At 44.8% G+C, this 25126-nt stretch overlaps 1 protein-coding gene and 43 non-coding genes across 44 annotated transcripts in view; 43 read left to right on the top strand and 1 right to left on the bottom strand.

Annotated features, from left to right (window-relative positions):
• The window catches only part of mapk11 (mitogen-activated protein kinase 11), a 183631-nt gene that overhangs the window by 71179 nt on the left and 87326 nt on the right, over nucleotides 1-25126 (bottom strand). The gene's annotated exons all lie outside the window — the stretch shown is intronic.
• Nucleotides 241-323, top strand: trnal-cag (transfer RNA leucine (anticodon CAG)). The gene has a single exon. It is a non-coding gene; the product is annotated as a tRNA-Leu (tRNA).
• On the top strand, nucleotides 531-613 carry trnal-cag (transfer RNA leucine (anticodon CAG)). The gene has a single exon. It is a non-coding gene; the product is annotated as a tRNA-Leu (tRNA).
• On the top strand, nucleotides 1401-1483 carry trnal-uag (transfer RNA leucine (anticodon UAG)). Its single transcript has one exon. It is a non-coding gene; the product is annotated as a tRNA-Leu (tRNA).
• Nucleotides 1981-2063, top strand: trnal-cag (transfer RNA leucine (anticodon CAG)). Its single transcript has one exon. It is a non-coding gene; the product is annotated as a tRNA-Leu (tRNA).
• trnal-cag (transfer RNA leucine (anticodon CAG)) lies at nucleotides 2271-2353 on the top strand. Its single transcript has one exon. It is a non-coding gene; the product is annotated as a tRNA-Leu (tRNA).
• Nucleotides 2561-2643, top strand: trnal-uag (transfer RNA leucine (anticodon UAG)). The gene has a single exon. It is a non-coding gene; the product is annotated as a tRNA-Leu (tRNA).
• On the top strand, nucleotides 3141-3223 carry trnal-cag (transfer RNA leucine (anticodon CAG)). The gene has a single exon. It is a non-coding gene; the product is annotated as a tRNA-Leu (tRNA).
• trnal-cag (transfer RNA leucine (anticodon CAG)) lies at nucleotides 7100-7182 on the top strand. Its single transcript has one exon. It is a non-coding gene; the product is annotated as a tRNA-Leu (tRNA).
• Nucleotides 7390-7472, top strand: trnal-cag (transfer RNA leucine (anticodon CAG)). The gene has a single exon. It is a non-coding gene; the product is annotated as a tRNA-Leu (tRNA).
• Nucleotides 7680-7762, top strand: trnal-cag (transfer RNA leucine (anticodon CAG)). The gene has a single exon. It is a non-coding gene; the product is annotated as a tRNA-Leu (tRNA).
• trnal-uag (transfer RNA leucine (anticodon UAG)) lies at nucleotides 7970-8052 on the top strand. Its single transcript has one exon. It is a non-coding gene; the product is annotated as a tRNA-Leu (tRNA).
• trnal-cag (transfer RNA leucine (anticodon CAG)) lies at nucleotides 8260-8342 on the top strand. Its single transcript has one exon. It is a non-coding gene; the product is annotated as a tRNA-Leu (tRNA).
• trnal-cag (transfer RNA leucine (anticodon CAG)) lies at nucleotides 8840-8922 on the top strand. The gene has a single exon. It is a non-coding gene; the product is annotated as a tRNA-Leu (tRNA).
• trnal-uag (transfer RNA leucine (anticodon UAG)) lies at nucleotides 9130-9212 on the top strand. The gene has a single exon. It is a non-coding gene; the product is annotated as a tRNA-Leu (tRNA).
• trnal-cag (transfer RNA leucine (anticodon CAG)) lies at nucleotides 9710-9792 on the top strand. Its single transcript has one exon. It is a non-coding gene; the product is annotated as a tRNA-Leu (tRNA).
• Nucleotides 10000-10082, top strand: trnal-cag (transfer RNA leucine (anticodon CAG)). Its single transcript has one exon. It is a non-coding gene; the product is annotated as a tRNA-Leu (tRNA).
• Nucleotides 10870-10952, top strand: trnal-uag (transfer RNA leucine (anticodon UAG)). Its single transcript has one exon. It is a non-coding gene; the product is annotated as a tRNA-Leu (tRNA).
• On the top strand, nucleotides 11450-11532 carry trnal-cag (transfer RNA leucine (anticodon CAG)). Its single transcript has one exon. It is a non-coding gene; the product is annotated as a tRNA-Leu (tRNA).
• trnal-caa (transfer RNA leucine (anticodon CAA)) lies at nucleotides 11740-11822 on the top strand. The gene has a single exon. It is a non-coding gene; the product is annotated as a tRNA-Leu (tRNA).
• On the top strand, nucleotides 12030-12112 carry trnal-uag (transfer RNA leucine (anticodon UAG)). Its single transcript has one exon. It is a non-coding gene; the product is annotated as a tRNA-Leu (tRNA).
• trnal-cag (transfer RNA leucine (anticodon CAG)) lies at nucleotides 12320-12402 on the top strand. The gene has a single exon. It is a non-coding gene; the product is annotated as a tRNA-Leu (tRNA).
• On the top strand, nucleotides 12900-12982 carry trnal-cag (transfer RNA leucine (anticodon CAG)). Its single transcript has one exon. It is a non-coding gene; the product is annotated as a tRNA-Leu (tRNA).
• Nucleotides 13190-13272, top strand: trnal-uag (transfer RNA leucine (anticodon UAG)). The gene has a single exon. It is a non-coding gene; the product is annotated as a tRNA-Leu (tRNA).
• trnal-cag (transfer RNA leucine (anticodon CAG)) lies at nucleotides 13771-13853 on the top strand. The gene has a single exon. It is a non-coding gene; the product is annotated as a tRNA-Leu (tRNA).
• Nucleotides 14061-14143, top strand: trnal-cag (transfer RNA leucine (anticodon CAG)). The gene has a single exon. It is a non-coding gene; the product is annotated as a tRNA-Leu (tRNA).
• trnal-uag (transfer RNA leucine (anticodon UAG)) lies at nucleotides 14931-15013 on the top strand. The gene has a single exon. It is a non-coding gene; the product is annotated as a tRNA-Leu (tRNA).
• On the top strand, nucleotides 15221-15303 carry trnal-cag (transfer RNA leucine (anticodon CAG)). The gene has a single exon. It is a non-coding gene; the product is annotated as a tRNA-Leu (tRNA).
• Nucleotides 15511-15593, top strand: trnal-uag (transfer RNA leucine (anticodon UAG)). The gene has a single exon. It is a non-coding gene; the product is annotated as a tRNA-Leu (tRNA).
• trnal-cag (transfer RNA leucine (anticodon CAG)) lies at nucleotides 15801-15883 on the top strand. Its single transcript has one exon. It is a non-coding gene; the product is annotated as a tRNA-Leu (tRNA).
• Nucleotides 16091-16173, top strand: trnal-cag (transfer RNA leucine (anticodon CAG)). The gene has a single exon. It is a non-coding gene; the product is annotated as a tRNA-Leu (tRNA).
• trnal-cag (transfer RNA leucine (anticodon CAG)) lies at nucleotides 16671-16753 on the top strand. Its single transcript has one exon. It is a non-coding gene; the product is annotated as a tRNA-Leu (tRNA).
• trnal-uag (transfer RNA leucine (anticodon UAG)) lies at nucleotides 16961-17043 on the top strand. Its single transcript has one exon. It is a non-coding gene; the product is annotated as a tRNA-Leu (tRNA).
• On the top strand, nucleotides 17541-17623 carry trnal-cag (transfer RNA leucine (anticodon CAG)). Its single transcript has one exon. It is a non-coding gene; the product is annotated as a tRNA-Leu (tRNA).
• Nucleotides 17831-17913, top strand: trnal-cag (transfer RNA leucine (anticodon CAG)). The gene has a single exon. It is a non-coding gene; the product is annotated as a tRNA-Leu (tRNA).
• Nucleotides 18411-18493, top strand: trnal-cag (transfer RNA leucine (anticodon CAG)). The gene has a single exon. It is a non-coding gene; the product is annotated as a tRNA-Leu (tRNA).
• On the top strand, nucleotides 22370-22452 carry trnal-cag (transfer RNA leucine (anticodon CAG)). Its single transcript has one exon. It is a non-coding gene; the product is annotated as a tRNA-Leu (tRNA).
• trnal-cag (transfer RNA leucine (anticodon CAG)) lies at nucleotides 22660-22742 on the top strand. The gene has a single exon. It is a non-coding gene; the product is annotated as a tRNA-Leu (tRNA).
• Nucleotides 22950-23032, top strand: trnal-cag (transfer RNA leucine (anticodon CAG)). The gene has a single exon. It is a non-coding gene; the product is annotated as a tRNA-Leu (tRNA).
• On the top strand, nucleotides 23240-23322 carry trnal-uag (transfer RNA leucine (anticodon UAG)). The gene has a single exon. It is a non-coding gene; the product is annotated as a tRNA-Leu (tRNA).
• On the top strand, nucleotides 23530-23612 carry trnal-cag (transfer RNA leucine (anticodon CAG)). The gene has a single exon. It is a non-coding gene; the product is annotated as a tRNA-Leu (tRNA).
• trnal-cag (transfer RNA leucine (anticodon CAG)) lies at nucleotides 24110-24192 on the top strand. The gene has a single exon. It is a non-coding gene; the product is annotated as a tRNA-Leu (tRNA).
• On the top strand, nucleotides 24400-24482 carry trnal-uag (transfer RNA leucine (anticodon UAG)). Its single transcript has one exon. It is a non-coding gene; the product is annotated as a tRNA-Leu (tRNA).
• On the top strand, nucleotides 24980-25062 carry trnal-uag (transfer RNA leucine (anticodon UAG)). Its single transcript has one exon. It is a non-coding gene; the product is annotated as a tRNA-Leu (tRNA).

The raw sequence follows: 25126 nt of genomic DNA, 5'->3' as shown, positions 1-25126 counted from the left end.
CTGGAGGCGTGGGTTCAAATCCCACTTCTGACATCTGTTCATCAAAAGACATATTATGATTATAGTGAAAGAATGGCTCAATCGTTTAGGGTTACAATTTGATACGAATCCAAACTTTAAAAATCTTAAGCAAGGGAAATCTGTGAATGTTTACGATTGTCTTACAAATTTTTCTGTACCGCTACTGAGAACAGGTTTTAATGACGAACAAAGTACATTGTAATAACAGTGAACTTGACAGTCAGAATGGCTGAGCGGTCCAAGGCGCTGTGTTCAGGTCGCAGTCTCTTCTGGAGGCGTGGGTTCGAATCCCACTTCTGACATCTGTTCATCAAAAGACCTCTTCTGATTATAGTGAAAGAATGGCTCTATCATTTAGGGTAACAATTTGCTACTAATCCGTAGTTTAAAAATCTTATGCAAGGCAAATCTGTGAACGTTTACGATCGTCTAAAAAATTATTATGTACATCTACTGAGAACAGGTTTTAACGATCAACAAAGTACATTGTAATAACAAGGAACTTGACAGTCAGAATGGCCGAGCGGTCCAAGGCGCTGCGTTCAGGTCGCAGTCTCTTCTGGAGGCGTGGGTTCGAATCCCACTTCTGACATCTGTTCATCAAAGGATGTTTTCTGATAATAGTTAAAGAATGGCTCTATCGTTTAGGGTCACAATTTGCTACAAATCCATAGTTTAAAAATCTTAAGCAAGGCAAATCTGTGAACGTTTACGATCGTTTTACAAATAATTCTCTACCTCTACGGAGAACAGGTTTTAATGACGAACAAAGTACATTGTAATAACAGTGAACTTGACAGTCAGAATGGCTGAGCGGTCCAAGACGCTGCGTTCAGGTCGCAGTCTCTTCTGGAGGCGTGGGTTCGTATCCCACTTCTGACATCTGTTCATCAAAAGACATATTCTGATTATAGTAAAAGGATGGCTCTATCATTTAGGCTCACACTTTGCTACGAATCCGTAGTTTAAAAATCTTTAGCAAGGCAAATCTGTGAACGTTTACGATCGTCATACAAATTATAATGTACCTCTACTGTGAACATGTTTTAACGATCAACAAAGTACATTGTAATAAAATTGAACTTGAGAGTCAGAATGCCCGAGCGGTCCAAGGCGCTGCGTTCAGGTCACAGTCTCTTCTGGAGGCTTGGGTTCGAATCCCACTTCTCACATCTCTTCATCAAATGACGTTTTCTGATTATAGTGAAAGAATGGCTCTATCGTTTAGGGTCACAATTTGCTACAAATCCATAGTTTAAAAATCATAAGCAAGGCAAATCTGTGAAAGTTTACGATCGTTTTACAAATAATTCTGTACCTCTACTGAGAACAGGTTTTAATGACGAACAAAGTACATTGTAATAACAACGAACTCAAGAGTCAGAATGGCCGAGCGGTCCAAGGCGCTGCGTTTAGGTCGCAGTCTCTTCTGGAGGCGTGGGTTCGAATCCCACTTCTGACATTAGTTCATCAAAAGACCTCTTCTGATTATAGTGAAAGAATGGCTCTATCGTTTAGGGTCACAATTTGCTACAAATCCGTAGTTTAAAAATATTAAGCAAGGCAAATCTGTGAACTTATACGATCGTTTTACAAATTATTCTGTACCTCTACTGAGAACAGGTTTTAATGACGAACAAAGTACATTGTGATAACAATGAACTTAAGAGTCAGAATGGCCGAGTGGTCCAAGGCGCTGCGTTCAGGTCACAGTTTCTTCTGGAGGCGTGGGTTCGAATCCCACTTCTGACATCAGTTCATCAAAGGATATTTTCTGATTATAGTGAAATAATGGTTCTATCGTTTAGGGTGAAAATTTGCTACAAATCCATAGTTTTAAAATCTTAAGCCAGGCAAATCTCTGAACATTTACAATTGTCTTACAAATTATTCTTTACCTCTACTGAGAACAGGTTTTAATGATCGACAAAGTACATTGTAATAACAGTGAACTTGACAGTCAGAATGGCCGAGCGGTCTAAGGCGCTGCGTTCAGGTCGTAGTCTCTTCTGGAGGCGTGGGTTCGAATCCCACTTCTGACATCTGTTCATCAAAAGACCTCTTCTGATTATAGTGAAAGAATGGCTCTATCATTTAGGGTCAAAATTTGCTACTAATCCGTAGTTTAAAAATCTTATGCAAGGCAAATCTGTGAACGTTTACGATCGTCTAACAAATTATTATGTACCTCTACTGAGAACAGGTTTTAATGACGAACAAAGTACATTGTAATAACAGTGAACTTGACAGTCAGAATGGCCGAGCGGTCCAAGGCGCTGCGTTCAGGTCGCAGTCTCTTCTGGAGGCGTGGGTTCGAATCCCACTTCTGACATCTGTTCATCAAAAGACATATTCTGATTATAGTGAAAGAATGGCTCTATCGTTTAGGGTCACAATTTGCTACAAATCCATAGTTTAAAAATCTTAAGCAAGGCAAATCTGTGAACGTTTACGATCGTTTTACAAATAATTCTGTACCTCTACTGAGAACAGGTTTTAATGACGAACAAAGTACATTGTAATAACAATGAACTCAAGAGTCAGAATGGCCGAGCGGTCCAAGGCGCTGCGTTTAGGTCGCAGTCTCTTCTGGAGGCGTGGGTTCGAATCCCACTTCTGACATTAGTTCATCAAAAGACCTCTTCTGATTATAGTGAAAGAATGGCTCTATCGTTTAGGGTCACAATTTGCTACAAATCCGTAGTTTAAAAATATTAAGCAAGGCAAATCTGTGAACGTATACGATCGTTTTACAAATTATTCTGTACTTCTACTGAGAACAGGTTTTAATGACGAACAAAGTACATTGTCATAACAATGAACTTGAGGGTCAGAATGGCCCAGCGGTCCAAGGCGTTACGTTCAGGTCACAGTTTCTTCTGGAGGTGTGGGTTCAAATCCCACTTCTGACATCTGTTCATCAAAAGACATATTCTGATTATAGTGAAAGAATGGCTCTATCGTTTAGGGTTACAATTTAATACGAATCCGAAGTTTAAAAATCTTAAGCAAGGCAAATCTGTGAATGTTAACGATTGTCTTACAAATTTTTCTGTACCGCTACTGAGAACAGGTTTTAATGACGAACAAAGTACATTGTAATAACAGTGAACTTGACAGTCAGAATGGCCGAGCGGTCTAAGGCGCTGCGTTCAGGTCGCAGTCTCTTCTGGAGGCGTGGGTTCGAATCCCACTTCTGACATCTGTTCATCCAAAGACATTTTCTGATTATAGTAAAAGGATGGCTCTATCGTTTAGGCTCACACTTTGCTACGAATCCGTAGTTTAAAAATCTTTAGCAAGGCAAATCTGTGAACGTTTACGATCGTCTTACAAATTATTATGTACCTCTACTGTGAACATGTTTTAACGATCAACAAAGTACATTGTAATAACAATGAACTTGAGAGTCAGAATGGGTGAGCGGTCCAAGGCGCTGCGTTCAGGTCGCAGTCTCTTCTGGAGGCGTGGGTTCGAATCCCACTTCTGACATCAGTTCATCAAAGGATATTTTCTGATTATAGTGAAATAATGGTTCTATCGTTTAGGGTGAAAATTTGCTACAAATCCATAGTTTTAAAATCTTAAGCCAGGCAAATCTCTGAACATTTACAATTCGTCGTCGTCGTCGTCGTCGTCTTCCTCCGCTTATCCGGGTCCTGGTCGCGGGGGCAGCATATCATCTAGGGAGCTCCAGGCCGTCCTCTCCCCGGCCTTGTCCACCAGCTCCTCCGGCAGGACCCCAAGGCGTTCCCGGACCAGATTGGAGATATAACTTCTCCAACGTGTCCTGGGTCGACCCGGGGGCCTTCTGCCGGCAGGACATGCCCGAAACACCTCCCCGGGGAGGCGTCCAGGAGGCATCCTGACCAGATGCCCAAACCACCTCAACTGGCTCCTTTCGATCCGGAGGAGCAGCGTTTCTACTCCGAGTCCCTCCCGAATGTCCGAGCTCCTCACCCTATCTCTAAGGCTGAGCCCGGCCACCCTACAAAGGAAACTCATTTCGGCCGCTTGTATCCGCGATCTCGTTCTTTCGGTCATTACCCAAAGCTCATGACCATAGGTGAGGATTGGGACGTAGATCGACCGGTAAATCGAGAGCCTGGCTTTCTGGCTCAGCTCCCTCTTCCCCACGACAGATCGGCTCAGCGTCCGCATCACTGCAGACGCCGAACCAATCCGCCTGTCGATCTCCCGATCCCTCCTACCCTCACTCGTGAACAAGACCCCGAGATACTTAAACTCCTCCACTTGAGGTAGGACCTCTCCCCCGACCCGGAGGTGGCAAGCCACCCTTTTCCGGTCGAGAACCATGGTCTCAGATTTGGAGGTGCTGATCCTCATCCCAGCCGCTTCACATTCGGCCGCGAACCTACCCAGCAAGAGCTGAAGGTCAGAGCTGGATGAAGCTAGGAGGACCACATCATCCGCAAAAAGCAGAGACGAGATTCTCCTGCCACCAAACTCGACACACTCCACACCACGGCTGCGTCTAGAAATTCTGTCCATAAAAGTGATGAACAGAACCGGTGACAAAGGGCAACCCTGGCGGAGTCCAACCCTCACTGGGAACAGGTCCGACTTACTACCGGCTATGCGGACCAAACTCACGCTCCTCTGGTAAAGGGACTGAATGGCCCTTAACAGAAAGCCACCCACCCCATACTCCTGGAGCGTCCCCCACAGGGTGCCCCTGGGGACACGGTCATAAGCCTTCTCCAAATCCACAAAGCACATGTGGATTGGTTGGGCAAACTCCCATGCCCCCTCCATCACCCTTGCAAGGGTATAGAGCTGGTCCACAGTTCCACGGCCAGGACGAAAACCACATTGCTCCTCCTCTATCTGAGATTCAACTATCGATCGGACCCTCCTCTCCAGTACCTTGGAGTAGACCTTTCCAGGGAGGCTGAGGAGTGTGATCCCCCTATAGTTGGAACACACCCTCAGGTCACCCTTCTTAAAGATGGGGACCACCACCCTGGTCTGCCACTCCCTAGGAACTGCCCCCGATGACCACGCAATGTTGTAGAGACGTGTCAACCATGACAGCCCTACAACATCCATAGCCTTGAGATACCCAGGACGAACCTCATCCGCCCCCGGGGCTCCGCCGCTGTGTAGTTGTTTGACTACCTCAGCAACTTCTGCCCCCGAGATCGGACAGTCCATCCCCAGGCCTCCCAGCTCTGGTTCCTCCTCGGAATGCGCATTGGTGGGATTGAGGAGCTCCTCAAAGTATTCCTTCCACCGTCCGACTATAGCCTCAGTTGACGTCAGCAGCTCCCCATCCCCACTGTAAACAGTGTGAGCGAGTTGCTGCCTTCCTCTCCTGAGGCGCCGGACAGTTTGCCAGAACCTCTTTGGAGCCGATCGATAGTCTTTCTCCATGGCCTCACCAAACTCCTCCCACGCCCGAGATTTTGCCTCGGCAACTGCCACTGCTGCACCCCGCTTGGCTATCCGGTACCTGTCCGCTGCCTCCGGAGACCCACAGACCAGCCACGCCCTGTAGGCCTCCTTCTTCAGCCTGACGGCTCCCCGAACCTCTGGTGTCCACCAGCGGGTACGGGGGTTGCCACCACGACTGGCACCGGCCACCTTACGACCACAGCTAGCAACAGCCGCCTCGACAATCACAGAGTGGAACAAGGCCCACTCGGACTCAATGTCCCCCACTGCTCTCGGGACGTGGTCAAAGCTCTGCCGGAGGTGGGAGTTGAAGACCGTCTTGACAGGTTCTTCTGCCAGGCATTCCCAGCAGACCCTCACTATGCGTTTGGGTCTGCCAGGTCTACGCGGCATGTTCCCTTGCCATCTGATCCAACTCACCACCAGGTGGTGATCAGTTGACAGCTCCGCCCCTCTCTTCACTCGGGTGTCCAAAACATACGGCCGCAGGTCAGATGATACGACTACAAAATCTATCATCGACCTGTGACCTAGGCTGCCCTGGTACCAAGTGTACCGATGGGCATCCTTATGTTCGAACATGGTGTTCGTTATGGCCAAACTGCGGCTTGCACAGAAGTCCAATAACAAAACACCGCTCGAGTTCTGATCAGGTGGGCCGTTCCTCCCAATCACACCCCTCCAGGTCAAGCTGTCATTGCCCACGTGAGCATTGAAGTCCCCCAGCAGGACAATGGAGTCCCCTGATGGAGCACTATCTAGCACTCGTCCCAGGGACTCCAAAAAGGGTGGGTACTCTGAACTGATATTTGGCCCATAAGCACAAACAACAGTCAGGACCCGTTCCCCGACCCGAAGGCGCAAGGACGCTACCCTCTTGTCCCCCGGGGTAAACCCCAACACACAGGCAGAGAGTCTCGGGGCTAACAAAAAGCCAACCCCAGCCCTCCGCCTCTCACCCGGAGCAACTCCAGCAAAGTAGAGTGTCCAACCCCTCTCCAGGTCTCGGGTTCCAGAGCCAATGCAATGTGTCGAGGTGAGTCCGACTATATCTAGCCGGTACCGCTCAACCTCTGCCACAAGCTCCGGCTCCTTCCCCGCCAGCGAGGTGACGTTCCATGTCCCAAAAACTAGTTTTCTTGTCCGGGGATTGGACCGCCAAGGCTCCCGCCTTGGTCTGCCACCCGATTCACATTGCACCGGACCCTTCATGTTCCTCCTGTGGGTGGTGGGTCCACAGTTGGACGAGCCCATGTATCCGGTTCGGGCTGGGCCCGGCCGGGCCCCATGGGCGAAAGCCCGGCCACCAGGCGCTCGCTCACGGGCCCCAACCCCAGGCCTGGCTCCAGGGTGGGACCCCGGTAACCCTCCGGGCCGGGTACTCCGACTCTTCGTTTTCACCGCCATGAAAGATCCTTTGAACCGTTCTTTGTCTCATCCTTCACCTAAGACCAATTTGTCATGGGAGACCCTACCAGGGGCACTAAGTGCCCCAGACAACATAGCTCCTAGGATCATTAGGGCACTCAAACTCCTCCACCACGATAAGGTGACGGTTCAAGGAGGAGCACATTTACAATTGTCTTACAAATTATTCTTTACCTCTACTGAGAACAGGTTTTAATGGTCGACAAAGTACATTGTGATAACAGTGAACTTGACAGTCAGAATGGCCGAGCGGTCCAAGGCGCTGCGTTCAGGTCGCAGTCTCTTCTGGAGGCGTGGGTTCGAATCCCACTTCTGACATCAGTTCATCAAAGGATATTTTCTGATTATAGTGAAATAATGGTTCTATCGTTTAGGGTGAAAATTTGCTACAAATCCATAGTTTTAAAATCTTAAGCCAGGCAAATCTCTGAACATTTACAATTGTCTTACAAATTATTCTTTACCTCTACTGAGAACAGGTTTTAATGATCGACAAAGTACATTGTAATAACAGTGAACTTGACAGTCAGAATGGCCGAGCGGTCTAAGGCGCTGCGTTCAGGTCGCAGTCTCTTCTGGAGGCGTGGGTTCGAATCCCACTTCTGACATCTGTTCATCAAAAGACCTCTTCTGATTATAGTGAAAGAATGGCTCTATCATTTAGGGTCACAATTTGCTACTAATCCGTAGTTTAAAAATCTTATGCAAGGCAAATCTGTGAACGTTTACGATCGTCTAACAAATTATTATGTACCTCTACTGAGAACAGGTTTTAATGACGAACAAAGTACATTGTAATAACAGTGAACTTGACAGTCAGAATGGCCGAGCGGTCCAAGGCGCTGCGTTCAGGTCGCAGTCTCTTCTGGAGGCGTGGGTTCGAATCCCACTTCTGACATCTGTTCATCAAAAGACATATTCTGATTATAGTGAAAGAATGGCTCTATCGTTTAGGGTCACAATTTGCTACAAATCCATAGTTTAAAAATCTTAAGCAAGGCAAATCTGTGAACGTTTACGATCGTTTTACAAATAATTCTGTACCTCAACTGAGAACAGGTTTTAATGACGAACAAAGTACATTGTAATAACAATGAACTCAAGAGTCAGAATGGCCGAGCGGTCCAAGGCGCTGCGTTTAGGTCGCAGTCTCTTCTGGAGGCGTGGGTTCGAATCCCACTTCTGACATTAGTTCATCAAAAGACCTCTTCTGATTATAGTGAAAGAATGGCTCTATCGTTTAGGGTCACAATTTGCTACAAATCCGTAGTTTAAAAATATTAAGCAAGGCAAATCTGTGAACGTATACGATCGTTTTACAAATTATTTTGTACCTCTACTGAGAACAGGTTTTAATGACGAACAAAGTACATTGTGATAACAATGAACTTAAGAGTCAGAATGGCCGAGTGGTCCAAGGCGCTGCGTTCAGGTCGCAGTCTCTTCTGGAGGCGTGGGTTCGAATCCCACTTCTGACATCAGTTCATCAAAGGATATTTTCTGATTATAGTGAAATAATGGTTCTATCGTTTAGGGTGAAAATTTGCTACAAATCCATAGTTTTAAAATCTTAAGCCAGGCAAATCTCTGAACATTTACAATTGTCTTACAAATTATTCTTTACCTCTACTGAGAACAGGTTTTAATGATCGACAAAGAACATTGTAACAACAGTGAACTTGACAGTCAGAATGGCCGAGCGGTCCAAGGCGCTGCGTTCAGGTCGCAGTCTCTTCTGGAGACGTGGGATCGAATCTCACTTCTGACATCTGTTCATCAAAAGACCTCTTCTGATTATAGTGAAAGAATGGCTCTATCATTTAGGGTCACAATTTGCTACTAATCCGTAGTTTAAAAATCTTATGCAAGGCAAATCTGTGAACGTTTACGATCGTCTAACAAATTATTATGTACCTCTACTGAGAACAGGTTTTAATGACGAACAAAGTACATTGTGATAACAGTGAACTTGACAGTCAGAATGGCCGAGCGGTCCAAGGCGCTGCGTTCAGGTCGCAGTCTCTTCTGGAGGCGTGGGTTCGAATCCCACTTCTGACATCTGTTCATGTTAAGACATATTCTGATTATAGTGAAAGAATGGCTCTATCGTTTAGGGTCACAATTTGCTACAAATCCATAGTTTAAAAATCTTAAGCAAGGCAAATCTGTGAACGTTTACGATCGTTTTACAAATAATTCTGTACCTCTACTGAGAACAGGTTTTAATGACGAACAAAGTACATTGTAATAATAATGAACTTAAGAGTCAGAATGGCCGAGCGGTCCAAGGCGCTGCGTTTAGGTCGCAGTCTCTTCTGGAGGCGTGGGTTCGAATCCCACTTCTGACATTAGTTCATCAAAAGACCTCTTCTGATTATAGTGAAAGAATGGCTCTATCGTTTAGGGTCACAATTTGCTACAAATCCGTAGTTTAAAAATATTAAGCAAGGCAAATCTGTGAACATTTACGATCGTTTTACAAATTATTCTGTACTTCTACTGAGAACAGGTTTTAATGACGAACAAAGTACATTGTCATAACAATGAACTTGAGGGTCAGAATGGCCCAGCGGTCCAAGGCGTTACGTTCAGGTCACAGTTTCTTCTGGAGGCGTGGGTTCAAATCCCACTTCTGACATCTGTTCATCAAAAGACATATTATGATTATAGTGAAAGAATGGCTCAATCGTTTAGGGTTACAATTTGATACGAATCCAAACTTTAAAAATCTTAAGCAAGGGAAATCTGTGAATGTTTACGATTGTCTTACAAATTTTTCTGTACCGCTACTGAGAACAGGTTTTAATGACGAACAAAGTACATTGTAATAACAGTGAACTTGACAGTCAGAATGGCTGAGCGGTCCAAGGCGCTGTGTTCAGGTCGCAGTCTCTTCTGGAGGCGTGGGTTCGAATCCCACTTCTGACATCTGTTCATCAAAAGACCTCTTCTGATTATAGTGAAAGAATGGCTCTATCATTTAGGGTAACAATTTGCTACTAATCCGTAGTTTAAAAATCTTATGCAAGGCAAATCTGTGAACGTTTACGATCGTCTAAAAAATTATTATGTACATCTACTGAGAACAGGTTTTAACGATCAACAAAGTACATTGTAATAACAAGGAACTTGACAGTCAGAATGGCCGAGCGGTCCAAGGCGCTGCGTTCAGGTCGCAGTCTCTTCTGGAGGCGTGGGTTCGAATCCCACTTCTGACATCTGTTCATCAAAGGATGTTTTCTGATAATAGTTAAAGAATGGCTCTATCGTTTAGGGTCACAATTTGCTACAAATCCATAGTTTAAAAATCTTAAGCAAGGCAAATCTGTGAACGTTTACGATCGTTTTACAAATAATTCTCTACCTCTACGGAGAACAGGTTTTAATGACGAACAAAGTACATTGTAATAACAGTGAACTTGACAGTCAGAATGGCTGAGCGGTCCAAGACGCTGCGTTCAGGTCGCAGTCTCTTCTGGAGGCGTGGGTTCGTATCCCACTTCTGACATCTGTTCATCAAAAGACATATTCTGATTATAGTAAAAGGATGGCTCTATCATTTAGGCTCACACTTTGCTACGAATCCGTAGTTTAAAAATCTTTAGCAAGGCAAATCTGTGAACGTTTACGATCGTCATACAAATTATAATGTACCTCTACTGTGAACATGTTTTAACGATCAACAAAGTACATTGTAATAAAATTGAACTTGAGAGTCAGAATGCCCGAGCGGTCCAAGGCGCTGCGTTCAGGTCACAGTCTCTTCTGGAGGCTTGGGTTCGAATCCCACTTCTCACATCTCTTCATCAAATGACGTTTTCTGATTATAGTGAAAGAATGGCTCTATCGTTTAGGGTCACAATTTGCTACAAATCCATAGTTTAAAAATCATAAGCAAGGCAAATCTGTGAAAGTTTACGATCGTTTTACAAATAATTCTGTACCTCTACTGAGAACAGGTTTTAATGACGAACAAAGTACATTGTAATAACAACGAACTCAAGAGTCAGAATGGCCGAGCGGTCCAAGGCGCTGCGTTTAGGTCGCAGTCTCTTCTGGAGGCGTGGGTTCGAATCCCACTTCTGACATTAGTTCATCAAAAGACCTCTTCTGATTATAGTGAAAGAATGGCTCTATCGTTTAGGGTCACAATTTGCTACAAATCCGTAGTTTAAAAATATTAAGCAAGGCAAATCTGTGAACTTATACGATCGTTTTACAAATTATTCTGTACCTCTACTGAGAACAGGTTTTAATGACGAACAAAGTACATTGTGATAACAATGAACTTAAGAGTCAGAATGGCCGAGTGGTCCAAGGCGCTGCGTTCAGGTCACAGTTTCTTCTGGAGGCGTGGGTTCGAATCCCACTTCTGACATCAGTTCATCAAAGGATATTTTCTGATTATAGTGAAATAATGGTTCTATCGTTTAGGGTGAAAATTTGCTACAAATCCATAGTTTTAAAATCTTAAGCCAGGCAAATCTCTGAACATTTACAATTGTCTTACAAATTATTCTTTACCTCTACTGAGAACAGGTTTTAATGATCGACAAAGTACATTGTAATAACAGTGAACTTGACAGTCAGAATGGCCGAGCGGTCTAAGGCGCTGCGTTCAGGTCGTAGTCTCTTCTGGAGGCGTGGGTTCGAATCCCACTTCTGACATCTGTTCATCAAAAGACCTCTTCTGATTATAGTGAAAGAATGGCTCTATCATTTAGGGTCAAAATTTGCTACTAATCCGTAGTTTAAAAATCTTATGCAAGGCAAATCTGTGAACGTTTACGATCGTCTAACAAATTATTATGTACCTCTACTGAGAACAGGTTTTAATGACGAACAAAGTACATTGTAATAACAGTGAACTTGACAGTCAGAATGGCCGAGCGGTCCAAGGCGCTGCGTTCAAGTCGCAGTCTCTTCTGGAGGCGTGGGTTCGAATCCCACTTCTGACATCTGTTCATCAAAAGACATATTCTGATTATAGTGAAAGAATGGCTCTATCGTTTAGGGTCACAATTTGCTACAAATCCATAGTTTAAAAATCTTAAGCAAGGCAAATCTGTGAACGTTTACGATCGTTTTACAAATAATTCTGTACCTCTACTGAGAACAGGTTTTAATGACGAACAAAGTACATTGTAATAACAATGAACTCAAGAGTCAGAATGGCCGAGCGGTCCAAGGCGCTGCGTTTAGGTCGCAGTCTCTTCTGGAGGCGTGGGTTCGAATCCCACTTCTGACATTAGTTCATCAAAAGACCTCTTCTGATTATAGTGAAAGAATGGCTCTATCGTTTAGGGTCACAATTTGCTACAAATCCGTAGTTTAAAAATATTAAGCAAGGCAAATCTGTGAACGTATACGATCGTTTTACAAATTATTCTGTACCTCTACTGAGAACAGGTTTTAATGACGAACAAAGTACATTGTGATAACAATGAACTTAAGAGTCAGAATGGCCGAGTGGTCCAAGGCGCTGCGTTCAGGTCGCAGTCTCTTCTGGAGGCGTGGGTTCGAATCCCACTTCTGACATCAGTTCATCAATGGATATTTTCTGATTATAGTGAAATAATGGTTCTATCGTTTAGGGTGAAAATTTGCTACAAATCCATAGTTTTAAAATCTTAAGCCAGGCAAATCTCTGAACATTTACAATTGTCTTACAAATTATTCTTTACCTCTACTGAGAACAGGTTTTAATGATCGACAAAGAACATTGTAATAACAGTGAACTTGACAGTCAGAATGGCCGAGCGGTCCAAGGCGCTGCGTTCAGGTCGCAGTCTCTTCTGGAGGCGTGGGATCGAATCTCACTTATGACATCTGTTCATCAAAAGACCTCTTCTGATTATAGTGAAAGAATGGCTCTATCATTTAGGGTCACAATTTGCTACTAATCCGTAGTTTAAAAATCTTATGCAAGGCAAATCTGTGAACGTTTACGATCGTCTAACAAATTATTATGTACCTCTACTGAGAACAGGTTTTAATGACGAACAAAGTACATTGTGATAACAGTGAACTTGACAGTCAGAATGGCCGAGCGGTCCAAGGCGCTGCGTTCAGGTCGCAGTCTCTTCTGGAGGCGTGGGTTCGAATCCCACTTCTGACATCTGTTCATGTTAAGACATATTCTGATTATAGTGAAAGAATGGCTCTATCGTTTAGGGTCACAATTTGCTACAAATCCATAGTTTAAAAATCTTAAGCAAGGCAAATCTGTGAACGTTTACGATCGTTTTACAAATAATTCTGTACCTCTACTGAGAACAGGTTTTAATGACGAACAAAGTACATTGTAATAAAAATGAACTTAAGAGTCAGAATGGCCGAGCGGTCCAAGGCGCTGCGTTTAGGTTGCAGTCTCTTCTGGAGGCGTGGGTTCGAATCCCACTTCTGACATTAGTTCATCAAAAGACCTCTTCTGATTATAGTGAAAGAATGGCTCTATCGTTTAGGGTCACAATTTGCTACAAATCCGTAGTTTAAAAATATTAAGCAAGGCGAATCTGTGAACGTTTACGATCGTTTTACAAATTATTCTGTACTTCTACTGAGAACAGGTTTTAATGACGAACAAAGTACATTGTCATAACAATGAACTTGGGGGTCAGAATGGCCCAGCGGTCCAAGGCGTTACGTTCAGGTCACAGTTTCTTCTGGAGGCGTGGGTTCAAATCCCACTTCTGACATCTGTTCATCAAAAGACATATTCTGATTATAGTGAAAGAATGGCTCTATCGTTTAGGGTTACAATTTGATACGAATCCGAACTTTAAAAATCTTAAGCAAGGGAAATCTGTGAATGTTTACGATTGTCTTACAAAATTTTTCTGTACCGCTACTGAGAACAGGTTTTAATGACGAACAAAGTACATTGTAATAACAGTGAACTTGACAGTCAGAATGGCTGAGCGGTCCAAGGCGCTGTGTTCAGGTCGCAGTCTCTTCTGGAGGCGTGGGTTCGAATCCCACTTCTGACATCTGTTCATCAAAAGACCTCTTCTGATTATAGTGAAAGAATGGCTCTATCATTTAGGGTCACAATTTGCTACTAATCCGTAGTTTAAAAATCTTATGCAAGGCAAATCTGTGAACGTTTACGATCGTCTAAAAAATTATTATGTACATCTACTGAGAACAGGTTTTAACGATCAACAAAGTACATTGTAATAACAAGGAACTTGACAGTCAGAATGGCCGAGCGGTCCAAGGCGCTGCGTTCAGGTCGCAGTCTCTTCTGGAGGCGTGGGTTCGAATCCCACTTCTGACATCTGTTCATCAAAGGATGTTTTCTGATAATAGTTAAAGAATGGCTCTATCGTTTAGGGTCACAATTTGCTACAAATCCATAGTTTAAAAATCTTAAGCAAGGCAAATCTGTGAACGTTTACGATCGTTTTACAAATAATTCTCTACCTCTACGGAGAACAGGTTTTAATGACGAACAAAGTACATTGTAATAACAGTGAACTTGACAGTCAGAATGGCTGAGCGGTCCAAGGCGCTGCGTTCAGGTCGCAGTCTCTTCTGGAGGCGTGGGTTCAGATCCCACTTCTGACATCTGTTCATCAAAAGACATATTCTGATTATAGTAAAAGGATGGCTCTATCATTTAGGCTCACACTTTGCTACGAATCCGTAGTTTAAAAATCTTTAGCAAGGCAAATCTGTGAACGTTTACGATCGTCATACAAATTATAATGTACCTCTACTGTGAACATGTTTTAACGATCAACAAAGTACATTGTAATAAAATTGAACTTGAGAGTCAGAATGCACGAGCGGTCCAAGGCGCTGCGTTCAGGTCACAGTCTCTTCTGGAGGCTTGGGTTCGAATCCCACTTCTCACATCTCTTCATCAAATGACGTTTTCTGATTATAGTGAAAGAATGGCTCTATCGTTTAGGGTCACAATTTGCTACAAATCCATAGTTAAAAAATCATAAGCAAGGCAAATCTGTGAACGTTTACAATCGTTTTACAAATAATTCTGTACCTCTACTGAGAACAGGTTTTAATGACGAACAAAGTACATTGTAATAACAATGAACTCAAGAGTCAGAATGGCCGAGCGGTCCAAGGCACTGCGTTTAGGTCGCAGTCTCTTCTGGAGGCGTGGGTTCGAATCCCACTTCTGACATTAGTTCATCAAAAGATCTCTTCTTATTATAGTGAAAGAATGGCTCTATCGTTTAGGGTCACAATTTGCTACAAATCCGTAGTTTAAAAATATTAAGCAAGGCAAATCTGTGAACGTATACGATCGTTTTACAAATTATTCTGTACCTCTACTGAGAACAGGTTTTAATGACGAACAAAGTACATTGTGATAACAATGAACTTAAGAGTCAGAATGGCCGAGTGGTCCAAGGCGCTGCGTTCAGGTCGCAGTCTCTTCTGGAGGCGTGGGTTCGAATCCCACTTCTGACATCAGTTCATCAAAGGATATTTTCTGATTATAGTGAAATAATGGTTCTATCGTTTAGGGTGAAAATTTGCTACAAATCCTTAGTTTTAAAATCTTAAGCCAGGCAAATCTCTGAACATTTACAATTGTCTTACAAATTATTCTTTACCTCTACTGAGAACAGGTTTTAATGATCGACAAAGAACATTGTAATAACAGTGAACTTGACAGTCAGAATGGCCGAGCGGTCCAAGGCGCTGCGTTTAGGTCGCAGTCTCTTCTGGAGGCGTGGGTTCGAATCCCACTTCTGACATCTGTTCATCAAAAGACCTCTTCTGATTATAGTGAAAGAATGGCTCTATCATTTAGGGTCACAATTTGCTACTAATCCGTAGTTTAAAAATCTTATGCAAGGCAAATCTGTGAACGTTTACGATCGTCTAACAAATTATTATGTACCTCTATTGAGAACAGGTTTTAATGACGAACAAAGTACATTGTGATAACAGTGAACTTGACAGTCAGAATGGCCGAGCGGTCCAAGGCGCTGCGTTCAGGTCGCAGTCTCTTCTGGAGGCGTGGGTTCGAATCCCACTTCTGACATCTGTTCATCAAAAGACCTCTTCTGATTATAGTGAAAGAATGGCTCTATCATTTAGGGTCACAATTTGCTACTAATCCGTAGTTTAAAAATCTTATGCAAGGCAAATCTGTGAACGTTTACGATCGTCTAACAAATTATTATGTACCTCTACTGAGAACAGGTTTTAATGACGAACAAAGTACATTGTAATAACAGTGAACTTGACAGTCAGAATGGCCGAGCGGTCCAAGGCGCTGCGTTCAGGTCGCAGTCTCTTCTGGAGGTGTGGGTTCGAATCCCACTTCTGACATCTGTTCATCAAAAGACCTCTTCTGATTATAGTGAAAGAATGGCTCTATCATTTAGGGTCACAATTTGCTACTAATCCGTAGTTTAAAAATCTTATGCAAGGCAAATCTGTGAACGTTTACGATCGTCTAACAAATTATTATGTACCTCTACTGAGAACAGGTTTTAATGACGAACAAAGTACATTGTAATAACAGTGAACTTGACGGTCAGAATGGCCGAGCGGTCCAAGGCGCTGCGTTCAGGTCGCAGTCTCTTCTGGAGGCGTGGTTTCGAATCCCACTTCTGACATCTGTTCATCAAAAGACCTCTTCTGATTATAGTGAAAGAATGGCTCTATCATTTAGGGTCACAATTTGCTACTAATCCGTAGTTTAAAAATCTTATGCAAGGCAAATCTGTGAACGTTTACGATCGTCTAACAAATTATTATGTACCTCTACTGAGAACAGGTTTTAATGACGAACAAAGTACATTGTAATAACAGTGAACTTGACAGTCAGAATGGCCGAGCGGTCCAAGGCGCTGCGTTCAGGTCGCAGTCTCTTCTGGAGGCGTGGGTTCGAATCCCACTTCTGACATCTGTTCATGTTAAGACATATTCTGATTATAGTGAAAGAATGGCTCTATCGTTTAGGGGCACAATTTGCTACAAATCCATGGTTTAAAAATCTTAAGCAAGGCAAATCTGTGAACGTTTACGATCGTTTTACAAATAATTCTGTACCTCTACTGAGAACAGGTTTTAATGACGAACAAAGTACATTGTAATAACAATGAACTTGACAGTCAGAATGGCCGAGCGGTCCAAGGCGCTGCGTTTAGGTCGCAGTCTCTTCTGGAGGCGTGGGTTCGAATCCCACTTCTGACATCAGTTCATCAAAGGATATTTTCTGATTATAGTGAAATAATGGTTCTATCGTTTAGGGTGAAAATTTGCTACAAATCCATAGTTTTAAAATCTTAAGCCAGGCAAATCTGTGAACGTATACGATCGTTTTACAAATTATTCTGTACTTCTACTGAGAACAGGTTTTAATGACGAACAAAGTACATTGTCATAACAATGAACTTGAGGGTCAGAATGGCCCAGCGGTCCAAGGCGTTACGTTCAGGTCACAGTTTCTTCTGGAGGCGTGGGTTCAAATCCCACTTCTGACATCTGTTCATCAAAAGACATATTCTGATTATAGTGAAAGAATGGCTCTATAGTTTAGGGTTACAATTTGATACGAATCCGAAGTTTAAAAATCTTAAGCAAGGCAAATCTGTGACTGTCTACGATTGTCTTACAAATTTTTCTGTACCTCTACTGAGAACAGGTTTTAATGACGAACAAAGTACATTGTAATAACAGTGAACTTGACAGTCAGAATGGCCGAGCGGTCTAAGGCGCTGCGTTCAGGTCGCAGTCTCTTCTGGAGGCGTGGGTTCGAATCCCACTTCTGACATCTGTTCATCCAAAGACATATTCTGATTATAGTAAAAGGATGGCTCTATCGTTTAGGCTCACACTTTGCTACGAATCCGTAGTTTAAAAATCTTTAGCAAGGCAAATCTGTGAACGTATACGATCGTTTTACAAATTATTCTGTACCTCTACTGAGAACAGGTTTTAATGACGGACAAAGTACATTGTAATAACAGTGAACTTGACAGTCAGAATGGCCGAGCGGTCCAAGGCGCTGCGTTCAGGTCGCAGTCTCTTCTGGAGGCGTGGGTTCGAATCCCACTTCTGACATCTGTTCATCAAAGGATGTTTTCTGATTATAGTGAAAGAATGGCTCTATCGTTTAGGGTCACAATTTGCTACAAATCCGTAGTTTAAAAATATTAAGCAAGGCAAATCTGTGAACGTATACGATCGTTTTACAAATTATTCTGTACTTCTACTGAGAACAGGTTTTAATGACGAACAAAGTACATTGTCATAACAATGAACTTGAGGGTCAGAATGGCCCAGCGGTCCAAGGCGTTACGTTCAGGTCACAGTTTCTTCTGGAGGTGTGGGTTCAAATCCCACTTCTGACATCTGTTCATCAAAAGACATATTCTGATTATAGTGAAAGAATGGCTCTATCGTTTAGGGTTACAATTTAATACGAATCCGAAGTTTAAAAATCTTAAGCAAGGCAAATCTGTGAATGTTAACGATTGTCTTACAAATTTTTCTGTACCGCTACTGAGAACAGGTTTTAATGACGAACAAAGTACATTGTAATAACAGTGAACTTGACAGTCAGAATGGCCGAGCGGTCTAAGGCGCTGCGTTCAGGTCGCAGTCTCTTCTGGAGGCGTGGGTTCGAATCCCACTTCTGACATCTGTTCATCCAAAGACATTTTCTGATTATAGTAAAAGGATGGCTCTATCGTTTAGGCTCACACTTTGCTACGAATCCGTAGTTTAAAAATCTTTAGCAAGGCAAATCTGTGAACGTTTACGATCGTCTTACAAATTATTATGTACCTCTACTGTGAACATGTTTTAACGATCAACAAAGTACATTGTAATAACAATGAACTTGAGAGTCAGAATGGGTGAGCGGTCCAAGGCGCTGCGTTCAGGTCGCAGTCTCTTCTGGAGGCGTGGGTTCGAATCCCACTTCTGACATCAGTTCATCAAAGGATATTTTCTGATTATAGTGAAATAATGGTTCTATCGTTTAGGGTGAAAATTTGCTACAAATCCATAGTTTTAAAATCTTAAGCCAGGCAAATCTCTGAACATTTACAATTCGTCGTCGTCGTCGTCGTCGTCTTCCTCCGCTTATCCGGGTCCTGGTCGCGGGGGCAGCATATCATCTAGGGAGCTCCAGGCCGTCCTCTCCCCGGCCTTGTCCACCAGCTCCTCCGGCAGGACCCCAAGGCGTTCCCGGACCAGATTGGAGATATAACTTCTCCAACGTGTCCTGGGTCGACCCGGGGGCCTTCTGCCGGCAGGACATGCCCGAAACACCTCCCCGGGGAGGCGTCCAGGAGGCATCCTGACCAGATGCCCAAACCACCTCAACTGGCTCCTTTCGATCCGGAGGAGCAGCGTTTCTACTCCGAGTCCCTCCCGAATGTCCGAGCTCCTCACCCTATCTCTAAGGCTGAGCCCGGCCACCCTACAAAGGAAACTCATTTCGGCCGCTTGTATCCGCGATCTCGTTCTTTCGGTCATTACCCAAAGCTCATGACCATAGGTGAGGATTGGGACGTAGATCGACCGGTAAATCGAGAGCCTGGCTTTCTGGCTCAGCTCCCTCTTCCCCACGACAGATCGGCTCAGCGTCCGCATCACTGCAGACGCCGAACCAATCCGCCTGTCGATCTCCCGATCCCTCCTACCCTCACTCGTGAACAAGACCCCGAGATACTTAAACTCCTCCACTTGAGGTAGGACCTCTCCCCCGACCCGGAGGTGGCAAGCCACCCTTTTCCGGTCGAGAACCATGGTCTCAGATTTGGAGGTGCTGATCCTCATCCCAGCCGCTTCACATTCGGCCGCGAACCTACCCAGCAAGAGCTGAAGGTCAGAGCTGGATGAAGCTAGGAGGACCACATCATCCGCAAAAAGCAGAGACGAGATTCTCCTGCCACCAAACTCGACACACTCCACACCACGGCTGCGTCTAGAAATTCTGTCCATAAAAGTGATGAACAGAACCGGTGACAAAGGGCAACCCTGGCGGAGTCCAACCCTCACTGGGAACAGGTCCGACTTACTACCGGCTATGCGGACCAAACTCACGCTCCTCTGGTAAAGGGACTGAATGGCCCTTAACAGAAAGCCACCCACCCCATACTCCTGGAGCGTCCCCCACAGGGTGCCCCTGGGGACACGGTCATAAGCCTTCTCCAAATCCACAAAGCACATGTGGATTGGTTGGGCAAACTCCCATGCCCCCTCCATCACCCTTGCAAGGGTATAGAGCTGGTCCACAGTTCCACGGCCAGGACGAAAACCACATTGCTCCTCCTCTATCTGAGATTCAACTATCGATCGGACCCTCCTCTCCAGTACCTTGGAGTAGACCTTTCCAGGGAGGCTGAGGAGTGTGATCCCCCTATAGTTGGAACACACCCTCAGGTCACCCTTCTTAAAGATGGGGACCACCACCCTGGTCTGCCACTCCCTAGGAACTGCCCCCGATGACCACGCAATGTTGTAGAGACGTGTCAACCATGACAGCCCTACAACATCCATAGCCTTGAGATACCCAGGACGAACCTCATCCGCCCCCGGGGCTCCGCCGCTGTGTAGTTGTTTGACTACCTCAGCAACTTCTGCCCCCGAGATCGGACAGTCCATCCCCAGGCCTCCCAGCTCTGGTTCCTCCTCGGAATGCGCATTGGTGGGATTGAGGAGCTCCTCAAAGTATTCCTTCCACCGTCCGACTATAGCCTCAGTTGACGTCAGCAGCTCCCCATCCCCACTGTAAACAGTGTGAGCGAGTTGCTGCCTTCCTCTCCTGAGGCGCCGGACAGTTTGCCAGAACCTCTTTGGAGCCGATCGATAGTCTTTCTCCATGGCCTCACCAAACTCCTCCCACGCCCGAGATTTTGCCTCGGCAACTGCCACTGCTGCACCCCGCTTGGCTATCCGGTACCTGTCCGCTGCCTCCGGAGACCCACAGACCAGCCACGCCCTGTAGGCCTCCTTCTTCAGCCTGACGGCTCCCCGAACCTCTGGTGTCCACCAGCGGGTACGGGGGTTGCCACCACGACTGGCACCGGCCACCTTACGACCACAGCTAGCAACAGCCGCCTCGACAATCACAGAGTGGAACAAGGCCCACTCGGACTCAATGTCCCCCACTGCTCTCGGGACGTGGTCAAAGCTCTGCCGGAGGTGGGAGTTGAAGACCGTCTTGACAGGTTCTTCTGCCAGGCATTCCCAGCAGACCCTCACTATGCGTTTGGGTCTGCCAGGTCTACGCGGCATGTTCCCTTGCCATCTGATCCAACTCACCACCAGGTGGTGATCAGTTGACAGCTCCGCCCCTCTCTTCACTCGGGTGTCCAAAACATACGGCCGCAGGTCAGATGATACGACTACAAAATCTATCATCGACCTGTGACCTAGGCTGCCCTGGTACCAAGTGTACCGATGGGCATCCTTATGTTCGAACATGGTGTTCGTTATGGCCAAACTGCGGCTTGCACAGAAGTCCAATAACAAAACACCGCTCGAGTTCTGATCAGGTGGGCCGTTCCTCCCAATCACACCCCTCCAGGTCAAGCTGTCATTGCCCACGTGAGCATTGAAGTCCCCCAGCAGGACAATGGAGTCCCCTGATGGAGCACTATCTAGCACTCGTCCCAGGGACTCCAAAAAGGGTGGGTACTCTGAACTGATATTTGGCCCATAAGCACAAACAACAGTCAGGACCCGTTCCCCGACCCGAAGGCGCAAGGACGCTACCCTCTTGTCCCCCGGGGTAAACCCCAACACACAGGCAGAGAGTCTCGGGGCTAACAAAAAGCCAACCCCAGCCCTCCGCCTCTCACCCGGAGCAACTCCAGCAAAGTAGAGTGTCCAACCCCTCTCCAGGTCTCGGGTTCCAGAGCCAATGCAATGTGTCGAGGTGAGTCCGACTATATCTAGCCGGTACCGCTCAACCTCTGCCACAAGCTCCGGCTCCTTCCCCGCCAGCGAGGTGACGTTCCATGTCCCAAAAACTAGTTTTCTTGTCCGGGGATTGGACCGCCAAGGCTCCCGCCTTGGTCTGCCACCCGATTCACATTGCACCGGACCCTTCATGTTCCTCCTGTGGGTGGTGGGTCCACAGTTGGACGAGCCCATGTATCCGGTTCGGGCTGGGCCCGGCCGGGCCCCATGGGCGAAAGCCCGGCCACCAGGCGCTCGCTCACGGGCCCCAACCCCAGGCCTGGCTCCAGGGTGGGACCCCGGTAACCCTCCGGGCCGGGTACTCCGACTCTTCGTTTTCACCGCCATGAAAGATCCTTTGAACCGTTCTTTGTCTCATCCTTCACCTAAGACCAATTTGTCATGGGAGACCCTACCAGGGGCACTAAGTGCCCCAGACAACATAGCTCCTAGGATCATTAGGGCACTCAAACTCCTCCACCACGATAAGGTGACGGTTCAAGGAGGAGCACATTTACAATTGTCTTACAAATTATTCTTTACCTCTACTGAGAACAGGTTTTAATGGTCGACAAAGTACATTGTGATAACAGTGAACTTGACAGTCAGAATGGCCGAGCGGTCCAAGGCGCTGCGTTCAGGTCGCAGTCTCTTCTGGAGGCGTGGGTTCGAATCCCACTTCTGACATCAGTTCATCAAAGGATATTTTCTGATTATAGTGAAATAATGGTTCTATCGTTTAGGGTGAAAATTTGCTACAAATCCATAGTTTTAAAATCTTAAGCCAGGCAAATCTCTGAACATTTACAATTGTCTTACAAATTATTCTTTACCTCTACTGAGAACAGGTTTTAATGATCGACAAAGTACATTGTAATAACAGTGAACTTGACAGTCAGAATGGCCGAGCGGTCTAAGGCGCTGCGTTCAGGTCGCAGTCTCTTCTGGAGGCGTGGGTTCGAATCCCACTTCTGACATCTGTTCATCAAAAGACCTCTTCTGATTATAGTGAAAGAATGGCTCTATCATTTAGGGTCACAATTTGCTACTAATCCGTAGTTTAAAAATCTTATGCAAGGCAAATCTGTGAACGTTTACGATCGTCTAACAAATTATTATGTACCTCTACTGAGAACAGGTTTTAATGACGAACAAAGTACATTGTAATAACAGTGAACTTGACAGTCAGAATGGCCGAGCGGTCCAAGGCGCTGCGTTCAGGTCGCAGTCTCTTCTGGAGGCGTGGGTTCGAATCCCACTTCTGACATCTGTTCATCAAAAGACATATTCTGATTATAGTGAAAGAATGGCTCTATCGTTTAGGGTCACAATTTGCTACAAATCCATAGTTTAAAAATCTTAAGCAAGGCAAATCTGTGAACGTTTACGATCGTTTTACAAATAATTCTGTACCTCAACTGAGAACAGGTTTTAATGACGAACAAAGTACATTGTAATAACAATGAACTCAAGAGTCAGAATGGCCGAGCGGTCCAAGGCGCTGCGTTTAGGTCGCAGTCTCTTCTGGAGGCGTGGGTTCGAATCCCACTTCTGACATTAGTTCATCAAAAGACCTCTTCTGATTATAGTGAAAGAATGGCTCTATCGTTTAGGGTCACAATTTGCTACAAATCCGTAGTTTAAAAATATTAAGCAAGGCAAATCTGTGAACGTATACGATCGTTTTACAAATTATTTTGTACCTCTACTGAGAACAGGTTTTAATGACGAACAAAGTACATTGTGATAACAATGAACTTAAGAGTCAGAATGGCCGAGTGGTCCAAGGCGCTGCGTTCAGGTCGCAGTCTCTTCTGGAGGCGTGGGTTCGAATCCCACTTCTGACATCAGTTCATCAAAGGATATTTTCTGATTATAGTGAAATAATGGTTCTATCGTTTAGGGTGAAAATTTGCTACAAATCCATAGTTTTAAAATCTTAAGCCAGGCAAATCTCTGAACATTTACAATTGTCTTACAAATTATTCTTTACCTCTACTGAGAACAGGTTTTAATGATCTACAAAGAACATTGTAACAACAGTGAACTTGACAGTCAGAATGGCCGAGCGGTCCAAGGCGCTGCGTTCAGGTCGCAGTCTCTTCTGGAGGCGTGGGATCGAATCTCACTTCTGACATCTGTTCATCAAAAGACCTCTTCTGATTATAGTGAAAGAATGGCTCTATCATTTAGGGTCACAATTTGCTACTAATCCGTAGTTTAAAAATCTTATGCAAGGCAAATCTGTGAACGTTTACGATCGTCTAACAAATTATTATGTACCTCTACTGAGAACAGGTTTTAATGACGAACAAAGTACATTGTGATAACAGTGAACTTGACAGTCAGAATGGCCGAGCGGTCCAAGGCGCTGCGTTCAGGTCGCAGTCTCTTCTGGAGGCGTGGGTTCGAATCCCACTTCTGACATCTGTTCATGTTAAGACATATTCTGATTATAGTGAAAGAATGGCTCTATCGTTTAGGGTCACAATTTGCTACAAATCCATAGTTTAAAAATCTTAAGCAAGGCAAATCTGTGAACGTTTACGATCGTTTTACAAATAATTCTGTACCTCTACTGAGAACAGGTTTTAATGACGAACAAAGTACATTGTAATAATAATGAACTTAAGAGTCAGAATGGCCGAGCGGTCCAAGGCGCTGCGTTTAGGTCGCAGTCTCTTCTGGAGGCGTGGGTTCGAATCCCACTTCTGACATTAGTTCATCAAAAGACCTCTTCTGATTATAGTGAAAGAATGGCTCTATCGTTTAGGGTCACAATTTGCTACAAATCCGTAGTTTAAAAATATTAAGCAAGGCAAATCTGTGAACATTTACGATCGTTTTACAAATTATTCTGTACTTCTACTGAGAACAGGTTTTAATGACGAACAAAGTACATTGTCATAACAATGAACTTGAGGGTCAGAATGGCCCAGCGGTCCAAGGCGTTACGTTCAGGTCACAGTTTCTTCTGGAGGCGTGGGTTCAAATCCCACTTCTGACATCTGTTCATCAAAAGACATATTATGATTATAGTGAAAGAATGGCTCAATCGTTTAGGGTTACAATTTGATACGAATCCAAACTTTAAAAATCTTAAGCAAGGGAAATCTGTGAATGTTTACGATTGTCTTACAAATTTTTCTGTACCGCTACTGAGAACAGGTTTTAATGACGAACAAAGTACATTGTAATAACAGTGAACTTGACAGTCAGAATGGCTGAGCGGTCCAAGGCGCTGCGTTTAGGTCGCAGTCTCTTCTGGAGGCGTGGGTTCGAATCCCACTTCTGACATCTGTTCATCAAAAGACCTCTTCTGATTATAGTGAAAGAATGGCTCTATCATTTAGGGTAACAA

This window comes from Nothobranchius furzeri, chromosome 1, assembly GCF_043380555.1.
Source record: "Nothobranchius furzeri strain GRZ-AD chromosome 1, NfurGRZ-RIMD1, whole genome shotgun sequence".
In the NCBI taxonomy this organism is placed as follows: Eukaryota; Metazoa; Chordata; class Actinopteri; order Cyprinodontiformes; family Nothobranchiidae; genus Nothobranchius; species Nothobranchius furzeri.
This window is presented reverse-complemented; position numbering and strand designations above follow the sequence as displayed.